Below are 13,439 nucleotides of genomic sequence, written 5' to 3'. Positions count from 1 at the left end.
GATGCTCAGGCTGTACATTTTTCCCTAGTGAGGCCTATGAAATTACAACTCTGAACAAACCTATACAGCTACTCCTCTTGAATTAAGCTTTTTGCTTGGAACAGGTACAGGCAAGGCCCACCAAAACTCCTATATCTAACCATGCCCAGCCCCTGGGGCCCATGAAGTTCTGCACTGCCACCCTGTGGTGACTCACATCTTAGCCAGACATGTAATGGGAGAAAAATATGGGTGAATGGGTCAAGGGAAACTTTGCCAGGGTGATATGTACTCAGGCCTTGGCAGACCAGGATCCATTCTAAATTCTGCAAAAATGCAAGCCTCCCACTAAAATAACATGCTAGAATAAATAAGGAGCATCATATGATTTATAAAGCTTTATCACCTGCCTGTTTTGAACATTTGTTCTTTCCTTGGCACAGAATTTGTGTATTTTGTGGGATTGAAGTATGAGAACCTCCTTGATCTCGCCAACTTTGACAGTGAAAAAACAACAACTTAGAAACCCTAGAGCTGTATCTAGGGCTCCTGTAATACATCTCTATCTGCATGATGTCTATGTACGAGTGGGTGGCAGTAAGGGATGAGTGAAGGCAGCAGGTTGGGAATCTAGGCAAAATAAACCTGCCTCACCTGAACCCTTTGGCATGGCAGCAGATCCTTATTGTGCATCCCACATAGCTTTCTGCACCTCGTTTAGTGCTCTTTCTCAACCCATTTCTCACAAATACATCAGGCATTGTGACGTGTAGCTCATCCTTACCACTCTGCACATTTAGGATGCAATCCTATGCTTGTTTAGATCAAAAACGGATCTACCATTCCCAGCATTCTCCTTGCTGCTATGCTGGCTGTGTAACACTGAGAGCTGTAGCTCTTTTTTCTGTCTAGAGATGCATAAGATTGCGCCCTAAATGTGTTTGACTGAACTGCTGCTGTTAGGGTGGCCATGTGTCCTTCTTTACACAGGACAGCCCTTGATTGGAAGGGCTGCCAGAGGACGGTCTTCTGTTTGATGGTGTCCTCTATCTGAGGATTTAAAATGGAAATGGTTTTATGTGTTATTGTAAAATGCCATGATGCCAGAAATGGCGAGGTGGTGCTATAAAAATGTTTTTAAATGAATAATAAATAAAATGAAGTCCAGTTTAAAGATAAAGAACCATAGGGGCCTTGAAGTTGCCCACCAACACCGTAAGATAGTGTGCAGTTCGGTCCCGAGCTCACGGTCGACACTTGTGTATCCCCATGCCAGTATAACTCCATATTATCAGCAGCATTTTCCCATGCATCCACTTTGCCTTTTCATTTCGTACACTCCTCGGGCCATTTGGGAGATGAAAGGAAGTACTTTTATCACGTGTGTGAAAAATCTCCCAAGACTTGAGGATGATACATCAAGTCATGGATCATTAAGGAATAATATGGCTTGAGACACATTACCTGCCGGAGTAGGGATTAATGATGAAATGAGAACCAAGAATCGGCTTGTGGCATTCAAAATGTCCATAGCTGTGGTTCACTGCAATTCTACAAGAAACATGGAAAGAAAGAAGGAAATGACCTTCATTTCTTAAAATGTATTGTTTAGACTATTCCATTGTCAAGAGAAGCTTTGGAAACATAAATCATATTAACGGGTCATCATGTTCCATAGAAAGGTATAGCTACTCCTCTTGCTAGAGCAAGCAAGGACAGGATGAATTAAATCCTTTCAAATGTTATATTGGTCTCTAAGGAATTACTTCTGCTATCCCAAGCCAATTGTAAAATTTTCTGTTATCTTGTAAATTCTTCTTTCTGATTCCCATTTGTAAACTCTTCTTTGAGCTAATATCACTCATGTGTGATGATTCACACATGCAAACTAAAGTGTGGTGACCCCTAACAATGCAATCACATGGCGGCGGCTCTACCTTTCAGTTCACTAAGGCCTTTGCTAGACCTACCTGATAATCCGGTGGTGAGGAGGGGAGAGCCCGCAATGCAACTATCGCAGGCTCTCGATGTAGTCTACACCTCAGGCGTGATGAAAGGACCCCGCCGCGTCTGCCATTTTTTTGTCTTAAAAGGGCCATGTGCACGAACGCTCGTGCGCTCAAGTAAGTGTTTTTTTAAAAGTTAATGGCTTTCCCCGCTCCCCCCACCCTAGCCCTGATGGCCGCAGCGCCCCGTCCACTGCTTTTCCAGGCTACTTGTGAGTAATTGTGGTAGCTGGGAAAAGCAGCAGAACGGGAAAAGCGGCAGCCTGAGACCGCGGGAAATGCCGGGCCAAAAGTGGTGCCCGTTACCCCGGGGCAAGGAAGAGTTGACCCCTGCCTGAGCCCAGGATCCCCTGTGTGTCATCAGGACACACAAGGGTGATCCTGGGTATCAGCCCGGGCTAACCCATCATCTAGCTAAGGCCTAAGGTTTGATTCATGCATGCTCCACTTGGTAAGACACTTCTGAGGATGAATGTAGAAAACCAACTTGCCATATGGGAAGATAGTCTGCCATGTAAAGCTTCATCCTACATACCTGTTTCCCTCAAATTATCCCCATAGTGTAAAGTTGTTGTTGTTGTTAGCTAAATTACACCTCGGGCGGCAGCCCTCCTAAGATCCTTTGCATACCAGGAAAAAAGTTTAAGGGGGAGAAATGTAAAAATCATAAAAAACCAACAGCTGACCCAATCCAATTCAAATTTGGTATGCTGAAAGCCCTCCTTAATATCTATTACTGTGCCAATTTTGATGTCTTTATCTTTAAAAGTTATGCAGATGTAAGCATTTGTTTAATTTGTACTTTAAACATATCTAATCATCTTCCTGTGGCCACTTGGAGAAAAAGATTTGTTCCTAAAGGGGTAGTAAGATACGTCGGTTCTTTTGACTAAGAAGCACAATTAAAGCAGGATGCATGGGAGTTCTTCACAGTCAAAGCCGATTATAAGCTGGAAAACTTCGGAGTCCTTTGCACACAATTCGCAGTGATAGCACAGTATAATGCTGGTGTGATGAAGCTAGTAGTCTCTTGGCCATGTGTATTAATGCAAATGCAGTGGTGGGTGTTTTTCCACCACACCCTAAAGAATACACCTTTTCAGAGAGAGAGAGAGAGAGAGAGAGAATGCATAGTACCAGGAATACCAGACTCAAAAGCTTGCTTGTAGAGCATCATCAAACGAGTGTTTTATCACATGCTCGTTACTGGCCACTCATGTTTTTTGCAGTTCCTTTTGACAATGATGTCCACCTCCCACATGTCTCCCGCTCCTTTCTGTTTTCTTTCCACAACAAAATAAGACCCTGGTAAATCTGATTGTTTTGGGGTGGGGAAGCGAAACATGCCACCATTTCCTGTTGTATGCAAGAAAAGCAGCGAGATAAAAACACCCAATGAATGGGCCCCGTGATCATTCTTTACTTCCTCTTTCTTCCCCCTGTGAAGGAAAAGGAAGTATCATGGGACAGAAGTGGGGGGAGAAGCGATGGTAGGAAACGCAATTCCCTGCCCCCCGCCCCCTGATGACACTCGTAGCTACAAACCTCTTTCCTCTGTGGTCTGTTCTGTGGTCTGATTCTTCATTAACTGAACTACTTTGGTAATGACACTGAGCTCTTGAACTTGGCGTCGATGCTGGATTACGTATCTCATTTTTAGATTTAGACCTGAATAACAAACTTGGGAAGAAAGAAAATAAATACTTTAGGGTGTGTTTGCTTCCTCTTCCTTGAGGGTCCCTCCTGCTAGTCTTGTTCCTGACCTTTAGATTTTCCTTCCTGTTGGGCAATCAAGGGAAAACTTTTTAACTGGTTGCTATATAAAGGACTAACTAAGCAATTGGAAACTAATTGTGGAAAGCAATTGGATATTATTATTATTATTACTGGTTGCTGGGTTGTTTTTTCTACCCAGAAATGCTGAAGAGGCTTTATGCTCAGCTTCACACATTGAGAAAATCAGAGATTATGCTTGAGTTACAGCCTAGGTGGCCACCAGCCAGCTAACTGTAGCACACACAGCAGTGGGCTCCATCACACATAATTTCCCCCATCCCCGCTTTTTACCTCCAATGCATAAGCGCGTCAAGCTTATGGTCCCCTTCATCTGAATATGCTGCTCTTTCACTTGTTTGCTCTTCCACTTCATCCCTTCTCTTTCTCCCTCCAGTTCATTGGTTGTTCCTTTGGGTGCAGGCAAACAAACATCCTTTTTTAAAAATTGCTATTAATTACTATTACACAATTTATGTTAGCAAGTAACTTTTAGTGTATAGTCTCCCATTCTATTTGACCTTTTCCTCTGTATATTATTAAACAAAGAACGAAAACATCACTTCTCTGTTTTATTCTAATGTGCTCATCAGTACACTTCCCAGATGTATCATACCCACTTAACCCCTAGTTAGTCATACAATCTCTGTTTCCTCTTCGTTCTACAAATATTGAAATGATTCCTAGAATCAGCTTCCCATTGTTTATCCAGCAGATGACATCATTTTATAGAACAATGAATTATTAGAAAGCACTTTATTCACTGTCTACATTTGAATTCTCCTGGGAAGTTTGGAACTAAAAAGTATTTTCTGGGTGAAATGTAGCTCCTTCTTTAAATATGTTGCAACTGTGGGCACCATCGATAAATTCCTGTTTGCTCATGATGCTATTTTGTGTGTGCGTGTGTATGTGTCTGTCATTGTATGGGTATGTGATTTATACTTCTTCAATTCCATGCATGTTCTTGATAGTAATTTAAATTCTGCTTGGGTGGATCCCAGAATTCCAGATGTGTTTATTCTTGTTCTCTGAAGAAAGGAAATATAGACATTTTCATGACATAGTCATTGAAATCCCGGGTACCACTGGTAGATAAACACAGGAATGGGAAAGCAGTAAAACAAAAAGAATGACACCCTGGAGAGATATCTAAGGAAGCACATTACATCAGTTCGAGGCAACGACTGAATGAACATCACTGAAATTAAGCAATAAGTAAGAAATATGAGGAAAGCTGTCTACCACCAGCATCTCCCCACACCCACCCTGTCTGCAACAATAAAGAATTTTCTGTTCTTCCTGTCTCTAGCTAAACCTAATATTTCTCCCATCCAAATTGCATTATGTTTGCCTTCATCAGAGGTATACATAAGGAGGTTTTTAAAAGCTTCATGATACAGAAAGTAATCTGAACTGTTTTGCTGTGTTCTGGCACCTTGAAATGCCTATATCAGAAAGGGGACATCAAACTTTAATCAGTAAAGTTCACCTGCAAAATTGCCAAGCTGATTAATTGAAAGGATGAAATTTTAATCAATGAGGGGTTAGTTTAAATCAGAGGGGATCTGAGATTTACAGACACACCAGTTTGATTTTGAGACTCTTTCAAGTTTTAGACTTTTGGTTCTTCTGTATCACAAGAATAGGGAATCTATAATAAATATTAATAATTGCCATTTCTTCCAAAAATAAGTGGTAGCTTTTATTTACTAAACACTAAGGGCTTTGCTAGACCAGCCTATATCCCAGGCTAATACCCGGGATCGCCCCTGTGCATCCAGTTGACGCACAGGGGATCCCGAGCTCAGGCAGGGATCAACCCTGCCTGGCCCCAGGATATAGCCTACCCCTTTGGGCCCACTTTTTCCCATGGTCTTGGGCTGAGCCTGAGACCGCAAGCGTGTGGCCCGTTTTAGTGGCTTTTCCCGGCTCCACACGAGAAAAGCTGTGGAGCCAGGAGCCGCGCACAGGGTGCAGCACTCCCCAGGAGCGCTGAGCCCATCAGGGGCAGGGTGGGGGGAGCGGGGAAACCCCCCCAAAAATTTTTTGAAACCCCTTACCTTAGCGCACGCGCATTCATGCGCTTTGTTCCTTAAAAAAAAAAAAGGCAGACGCGATGGGTCTCTCCTTAAGCTCATCGCACCTGACGTGTAGACTAGAGCGACATCCCGTGATACTTGCTTCGCGGGCTCTCCCCTCCTCCGTCGTGGACGTTCCAGTAGGTTTAGCAAAGGCCTAAATTATCTCATATATCCTTTATGGTGCAATCTAATCCCATTGCATTCAGAAATCTTATTTGCTCCAATTTTGTTCATCCTTTTAGGGGGGGAAGGTGCCATTTATTTATTTATTTAAAAATTCCAAAGGACATTTTCCTGAGAGTAAGCGGAGCTGAACACAATGAAGTTACTTCCAAGTAAACATGCATAAGATCCAGCCATTAATCAACATCGCAAAATAGCACTTGTATCCAGGTTTGGCTAATATATTATTATTATTATTATTATTATTATTATTATTATTATTATTATTTTATATAGCACCATCAATGTACATGGTGCTGTACAGAGTAAAACAGTAAATAGCAAGACCCTGCCGCATAGGCTTACATTCTAATAAAATCATAATAAAACAATAAGGACGGGAAGAGAATGCAAACAGGCACAGGGTAGGGTAAACAGGCACTGGGTAGGGTAAAACTAACAGTATAAAGTCAGAACAAAATCAAGTTTTAAAAGCTTTAGGAAAAAGAAAAGTTTTTAGCTGAGCTTTAAAAGCTGTGGTTGAACTTGTAGTTCTCAAATGTTCTGGAAGAGCATTCCAGGCATAAGGGGCAGCAGAAGAAAATGGACGAAGCCGAGCAAGGGAAGTAGAGACCCTTGGGCAGGCGAGAAACATGGCATCAGAGGAGCAAAGAGCACGAGCAGGGCAATAATTTATTTCCAGTTTGTCAGCTAATTGATTAATCTGTTCAAAGGCAGGTGATTAATAAACTGAAATCCTTTAATAGGTTGCCAGCCTCAATTATGTCATTCTCTAGACTATAAGGTAGATTTCCAAACTTTATTTCATCAAGAGTTTTCTAATCTAATAATAGCGACATTTACATAGTTTCTGTTTATGGTGCAAAGTGTTGCAATGGCTGTTGCTGTAGATAAAGCTTATAGCTAAAAAGAAAAAGGGGGGGGGAAGAGAAGCAGCTGTTCTTTAGCCTTATGTTTCCTTCACTGTTAATGCACACATTTTTCACAGCAGTCATAATATTTCATAATATTTCCAAGAATCGTACTAATGTGCCAATAATATGAAAAAAATGTTTATTGCTGTCTCCAGAAAACAGGGCTTTGCAACGGCTAGTTTCTCCTTATGGTCCTTTCGGCAGCCGATTAGAGCTTTTCCCTCAGTCTTCAAATAAAATTATCCTGACTAATCTAAACCCTAACATAATATAGCACATCTGAGTTTCTACCTAGGGATTTTTTATGACATGCCACAGTTCTATGCACAGTTGATTGGGAGTAAGTCTTATTGAATTCAATGGGATGTTTGACTAAACATGCCTAGCAATTAGTCACTGTATGTTTAGTAATTAGTAACTGTAAATAACTACTTAAGACATTAGTCTTCATTTGCACCACTGCAGCCCACCCTAATTTATTTAAGCCATAGTGGGTTGCAGTGTGTGGTGATGTGGGCCGGGCAGCTTTGGAATTCAACGTGCAACCATGGCTTGTTGTGTCATGCAAACCCGGAAGAGGTGAGTTGTTGGCATGGTTAACCATCCATCCACAACCCTAAAACAGCCCATGGGTTCTGGATGGTTTGTTAACCACACCAACAATACACCCCATTGCTGGGTTCACACGACAAGCCGCAGCTTGAATAATCAAAATGGCTGCCCGCACACACCGCTAACGCTAACCCAGAGCAGCTTAGCGTGACATGCGAACCAGCTCTTTGTGTAATTCAGTGGTTTTTCTTTTTAAAAGCTCCATTTTACAGATAGCTGATGTTATAGGAATAACCCTGGGGATTGCTGATTGCTGGTGCCAGGTGGAGTTTAATTCTGGTAACTTTAAATGCTGCACCGCACCGCCAACCAACTGTAATGAGGCAAGTAAAAAACAGTTAAGTCATGTCTTGCTTTACGTTGAACTGGCAGTGTCGAGTGATTATACCAGATGCTTGAAAAAAGGTTGAAAACAAACATAACATTGGAAACACGAGTCAGCTCAGAACACATCATTACCACTAGCGCTGGTTCAGTGTTGGATACTACCCATTCACACATATATACACTTTGATATTTACTGTAGCATTAGTCAAATCAGAATCAATCTCCATAAAGCAGTATACGAAAATAGTATAGGTCTGGTACATCCTTTCCAATGGCATATTTCTTCTGCTGATTATCATTTTGCTATATTTGTTGGTTTTTAGACCTTTTATGTCTGGACAATAGTTAAATGCCTCCAAGCAGTAAGTAGCTAGCAGCATGCAATAGTTTGGTATTAATTTGTTAAGGGAGTTCATTGCTCAGGTTTATTATTCAGTAAAGCAATTCTGAATTTCCAGCCCCACTTCTGATGGAATAGTTTGCAAGTTTGAGCCAAGTGCAACTCCTGCTTCAAAATTAAAAACAGTACTTCTGTGCCATGGAGGTCTCCTGCCATTCTTTCCATCTCCCCATAAAACAGAATAGAAATATGGCAAGAATTCTATTAGTTCTGAGCAAAACACACACAGTGAAACTGACTGAGGCCCAAATGCTTAAGGAATGTAATCTGAGCCTAGAGCTATGAGGTGTGGTAACTTGAAATCTCAGACAGGCCCAGGCATTGATCAGGCTATGGGGGCCATGTGGCATCAAGATGGTAAAAGCTTAAGGCATGAAATGAGATGTTATATTAACAAATATTGCCAAGTAGTATATTAGAATTAACAACACAAACGCTAATTCACACCACTTGATTATTTGCAGCTGAATATGATCTGACCATGGAGATGTTGTGAAGTTGCCAGCTAATGAGGAGGGACACACTCACACGGATCAGATCGCAAAAAGGAAATTATTTTCTGAGCCCTTTCAGGGGTTTTCATCACTCTTGCTGGGTGGATCTCTAGCCATTCCCAACAACCAATTGAAAAATCACCCTCCCGAGTCCAGACAGCACATGAAGTGACCCTGAGGACAAGCCACCCTAAATGCTATACTGCTGCATTCTGCACTAACTACAGCTTCCAAACCAGCCCCAATGGCAGCCTGACATAAGATCATTTTAGAGTAATCCACTCTTGAGGTTACCAAAGCATGGATCACAGTGGCCAGGTTATCCGTCCTATGGCAATAGTGCATGCTTCTGCCCTGAAAGGCAGCCAAGAAATATTTTAAATAAATAAATTTACATATGTGCAGACACCTTAAAATGCTGGTGGATTTATTTTTAAAAAAATGTTTGTCGAAGCATCAGTAACTTTCTTTGTGAAATCTCTAAAGAACATGTTTACAGAATTATAGCTTGTCTACACTGAAGTATATGCAAAATTAATGCTATTGTGCAGATTTGTGAGTAAATCCTGGCCAAGGATCAGAACTGCTGCTTCCTAAGGTCTTCTAAGGGGCCTTAGAGTTTTAACAGCTGTGATCCTTTGCCAGGATTTACTTTTAAATCTGTACAATGCTGAGATTCAGTACAGTGCAGCCTAGACAAGTTATATTCCAGAAATCCTGGTCCTTAGAGATTTCCCAGTGAACATGAATTATTATTTTAGAAACAACTTTTTTTTTAACTCCTACAATATTTTAAGGTGTAAGTACATTCACAGAGAAGGGGTGCTTCAGCATTTACCATCACAGTCCAAGTCCTGTGATTTAAGCTCCAATGCACTAATGTCTATAAACAGACTTTTAACACCAATTGCGCATGGCCACTGATAACAGATGGTATTTCACTTTTTGTGCCATTCAATGTTCTTCTATGACATTATAGTTAAAAAAACAATGATGACGATGATGATGATGATGATGATGATGATGATGATGATGATGATGATGACAACCTGCCATGAGGGGTGCTCTTGGTCCCTGAATAGGATGTGGGGTAGGTGGGGGAGTCGAGGGTGTGTAGCTTTGTTCTGATAGAAGACATAAAATATTAAAGGCTAACAATAGTCTTTCTTCCATCAGAGATACACACTGGTGGATGGTTCTTTGTACAACATCAGATCCTGCTGCAAGACAGTTGAAATCCCAGACATATACTTTCCTCTTTCTTTTCCATTTACTAGGATATTAGTCTATACATTTCTTTCCGAAGGGGAGGACGGGACATTTCTAGGGCTGCTGTAAACCGAGTTCCATCACTACAATTTGTACTGAATCTCTGACATTAGAAGCAGATTCCATTTATCCTTTTCCTATTTTCAGTTTTCTAGAAATAAATATTCCATGTAAGGTTATTGTCCTTTTATTTAAAGTTTCCTCTAATATAAAGAGCATAATACAATAATGGTTTTTTTAAAAATAAAATAAAATAAAATAATTTGAAATCTGGTTATCTACACATTCCTATTTCACTGCCATACACTTTTTACTTCCCTATCATGTTTATATTTTAAAAGAACCTATTTAATCACGTATTAAATAATGATATCCAATCAGACGCAATCAACTGAACACACCTGGGATGGGATGGGATGCAAAGCTCAAAGGTGTTTTTATCATTTTGTCATTCCCACCCCCATTGTGTTTTATACACCATGCAATAATTACATGCTCTGTGGAGATTAACCGGGGTTAGTGGAAGGTTAAAGACACAATCCTATATACTGGCTGGGGAATGCTAGGAGTTGCAGAATTTTTTTCCATCTAAACAGGCATAGGATTGTGCCCTAAGTGAATAGTGCACAGAAAGGGAGAGAGAGAATGAAAATCATTATAATCGCTTCTATGTCTGGAAGCTGTTTGTTGCAATAATATCCTGTGCTGCAAAGTTGTGAGCAGTCACCATGAAGCTCCCAAAGAAATGGTACAACAATGCTTATGACAACAGAAGAAATACTACTGTGTCCACTTGTCTGAAATTGGTAGGAAAAGTAAAGGAATTCAGAACCAGAGCTCCATTTAGGGTGGAGAAGTGGGCCGTTTTGCCCCACCCACACTTCAGATTAAATGTGATTATTCCTCATGACCATCTCTGTTGTTAGCCAACTTTTTCATCTTTCACCTTGAGTAACAACAGCTATGAATAATTATGTGGGTCTCTTTGCTAGATATGCAAGGCATATTGGGGCCAGATCTACAGGATATGACAGTGTGAAAATGGTTTGAAAACGATATATGGAGTGTGTCCTGGGCCTCAACAGTTGTCACTACTGTTATAAACTGTCTTAAAGCAGTAGTGTAAATCCTTCCTGGGTCTCTAAAAAAGAGTGACAGTTGGAATGCAGTGCCCTATCATGTCCTAGGTCCTACTTTTGTAAATCGCCCAGAGAGCTTTGGCTATGGGGTGGTATATAAATGTAATAAATCATCATCATCCTTGGAGAGTGCTAAGATCTCTACATCCCATTTATTTATTTTATTTTTATTTTATTTTATTTATTACATTTTTATACTGCCCAATAGCCTGGGCAGTTCACAAAAATTAAAACATAATAAAACAACCAACAAGTTAAAAACACAAATACAAAATACAGTATAAAAAGCACAACCAGGATAAAACCACGCAGCAAAATTGTTATAAGATTAAAATACAGAGTTAGAACAGTAAATTTTAAATTTAAGTTAAAATTAAGTGTTAAAATACTGAGAGAATAAAAAGGTCTTCAGCTGACGACGAAAAGAGTACAGTGTAGGCGCCAGGCAGACCTCTCTGGGGAGCTCATTCCACAGCCCGGGTGCCACAGCGGAGAAAGCCCTCCTCCTAGTAGCCACCTGCCTCACTTCCTTTAGCAGCAGGTCTCTTATGTAGCTAGCCTAGGCAAGCTATGAAGCAGTAAAACACCGATTCCCCATTCATAATAATAATAATAATAATAATAATAATAATAATAATAATTCAGGGAAGTTTGGCTGGGGATATTTTCATAGCAATTTTTTGTTAATATATTTTAGCCACCCATATTTCAGCTTATGGGTTAGAGAGTTTTAAGGTTTTAAAAATAAAACAACGAACCTTATCCAACCAGAGCCATCTTCACTTCTTCAAGGAATTTACTATAAGTTTGGAAACAAATGCTAGTGAGCCAGAGAGAACAAAGTGACATTTTAAATATAGAGTATTTTTAAAATAAAGTATTTCCTGGAGAGGTGTTCACATCTTACCAATGTAGGCTCTGCCTAGAGAACAATAGAGTGCTGGGTTTTTTCCAGAAATATAAACAGAGTTTATTTACAGCTAATCAAAATATTTTGCTTGAGCAAGGAATATGAAGACAACTTTGTATAGGAACAGCAACATAAATAACTCATATGTGAGACCACAACTTTTAGGGGCACATTTGATAGCGACCTGAGAGAGGGCCTTTTCAGTGGCCACTCTGGAATTCCCTCCTAAGGGAGGCTAGGTGTGCTCCCTCTTTGATGTCCTTCCACCGGCAGGTAAAGACTCTTCCTTTAAGAAGGCCTTTAACCTGTAAGTGGGTCCGGTTTGTTGGGTGCTGTTTTTAATTTTTAAAAAATCTGTCATTGTTATGTTTTTATTGCATTGTATTGTAATAATAATAATAATAATAATAATAATAATAATAATAATAATAATTTCTTGCCCACCTCTCCCTCTGGATGGAGGCGGAGAACAACATTTAATCAATTTTAATTGCTTTTATAATCTGCCATGAGTGCCATTTTTTTACGTAGAAAGATGGGGTACAAATAAAATAAAGATACTCAAAATAGAATAAACACTGCAGCTCCATTCCACCCCCAAACACCCTCTCATCACCTTCTCACCATCTCTAGCTGCCTCTCCAAATCTCTCCTACCCTAGCTGACCTAAGTCTAGTCCTGTTCAGCCATTCCCTTAGAGTGTGTAGAGTCAACGCGTGAGAAGAGGGAGTGCTGCAGCCCCACCCACCCCACTTCTCGCATTTCCATTGCCCTGTACTCCTGTAGGCCAGCAATCTAAAGAGGAGCATCTTCTGTATCCATGGAGGCTTTCCACGTGAACCCATGTCGTTAGCTCCACTCCTCACTTCATGGTTCCTTCAGGTATGCATCACTAAAGTGGAATGGAAAGAAACTATAGCAAAAGTTCCCATACCATTGCTTAGGCTGACCATATGAAAAGGAAGACAGGGCTCCTGTATCTTTAACAGTTGCATAGAAAAGGGAATTTCAGCACGTGTCTTTTGTATATATGGGGAACTGGGTGAAATTTCCTCTTCATCACAACAGTTAAAGCTGCAGGAGCTATACTAGAGTAACCAGATTTAAAAGAGGGCAGCGCACCTGCAGCTTTAACTGTTGTGATGAAGAGGAAATTTCACCAGGTGCTGCATGCCTACAAATGACATCTGCTGGAATTTCCTTTTCAATACAACTGTTAAAGATACAGGAGCCCTGTCCTCCTTTTCATATGGTCACCCTACCATTGCTGGAAACTGAGAATGAGTCCCAATGCTTAAAATCTGGAGGGCACCAGTTAGGGGAAGACCATGTTCAGATGACACACTAAG

The sequence above is a fragment of the Elgaria multicarinata genome, chromosome 2, assembly GCF_023053635.1.
Source record: "Elgaria multicarinata webbii isolate HBS135686 ecotype San Diego chromosome 2, rElgMul1.1.pri, whole genome shotgun sequence".
NCBI lineage: Eukaryota > Metazoa > Chordata > Lepidosauria > Squamata > Anguidae > Elgaria > Elgaria multicarinata.
Note: the sequence above shows the minus strand (reverse complement) of the source record.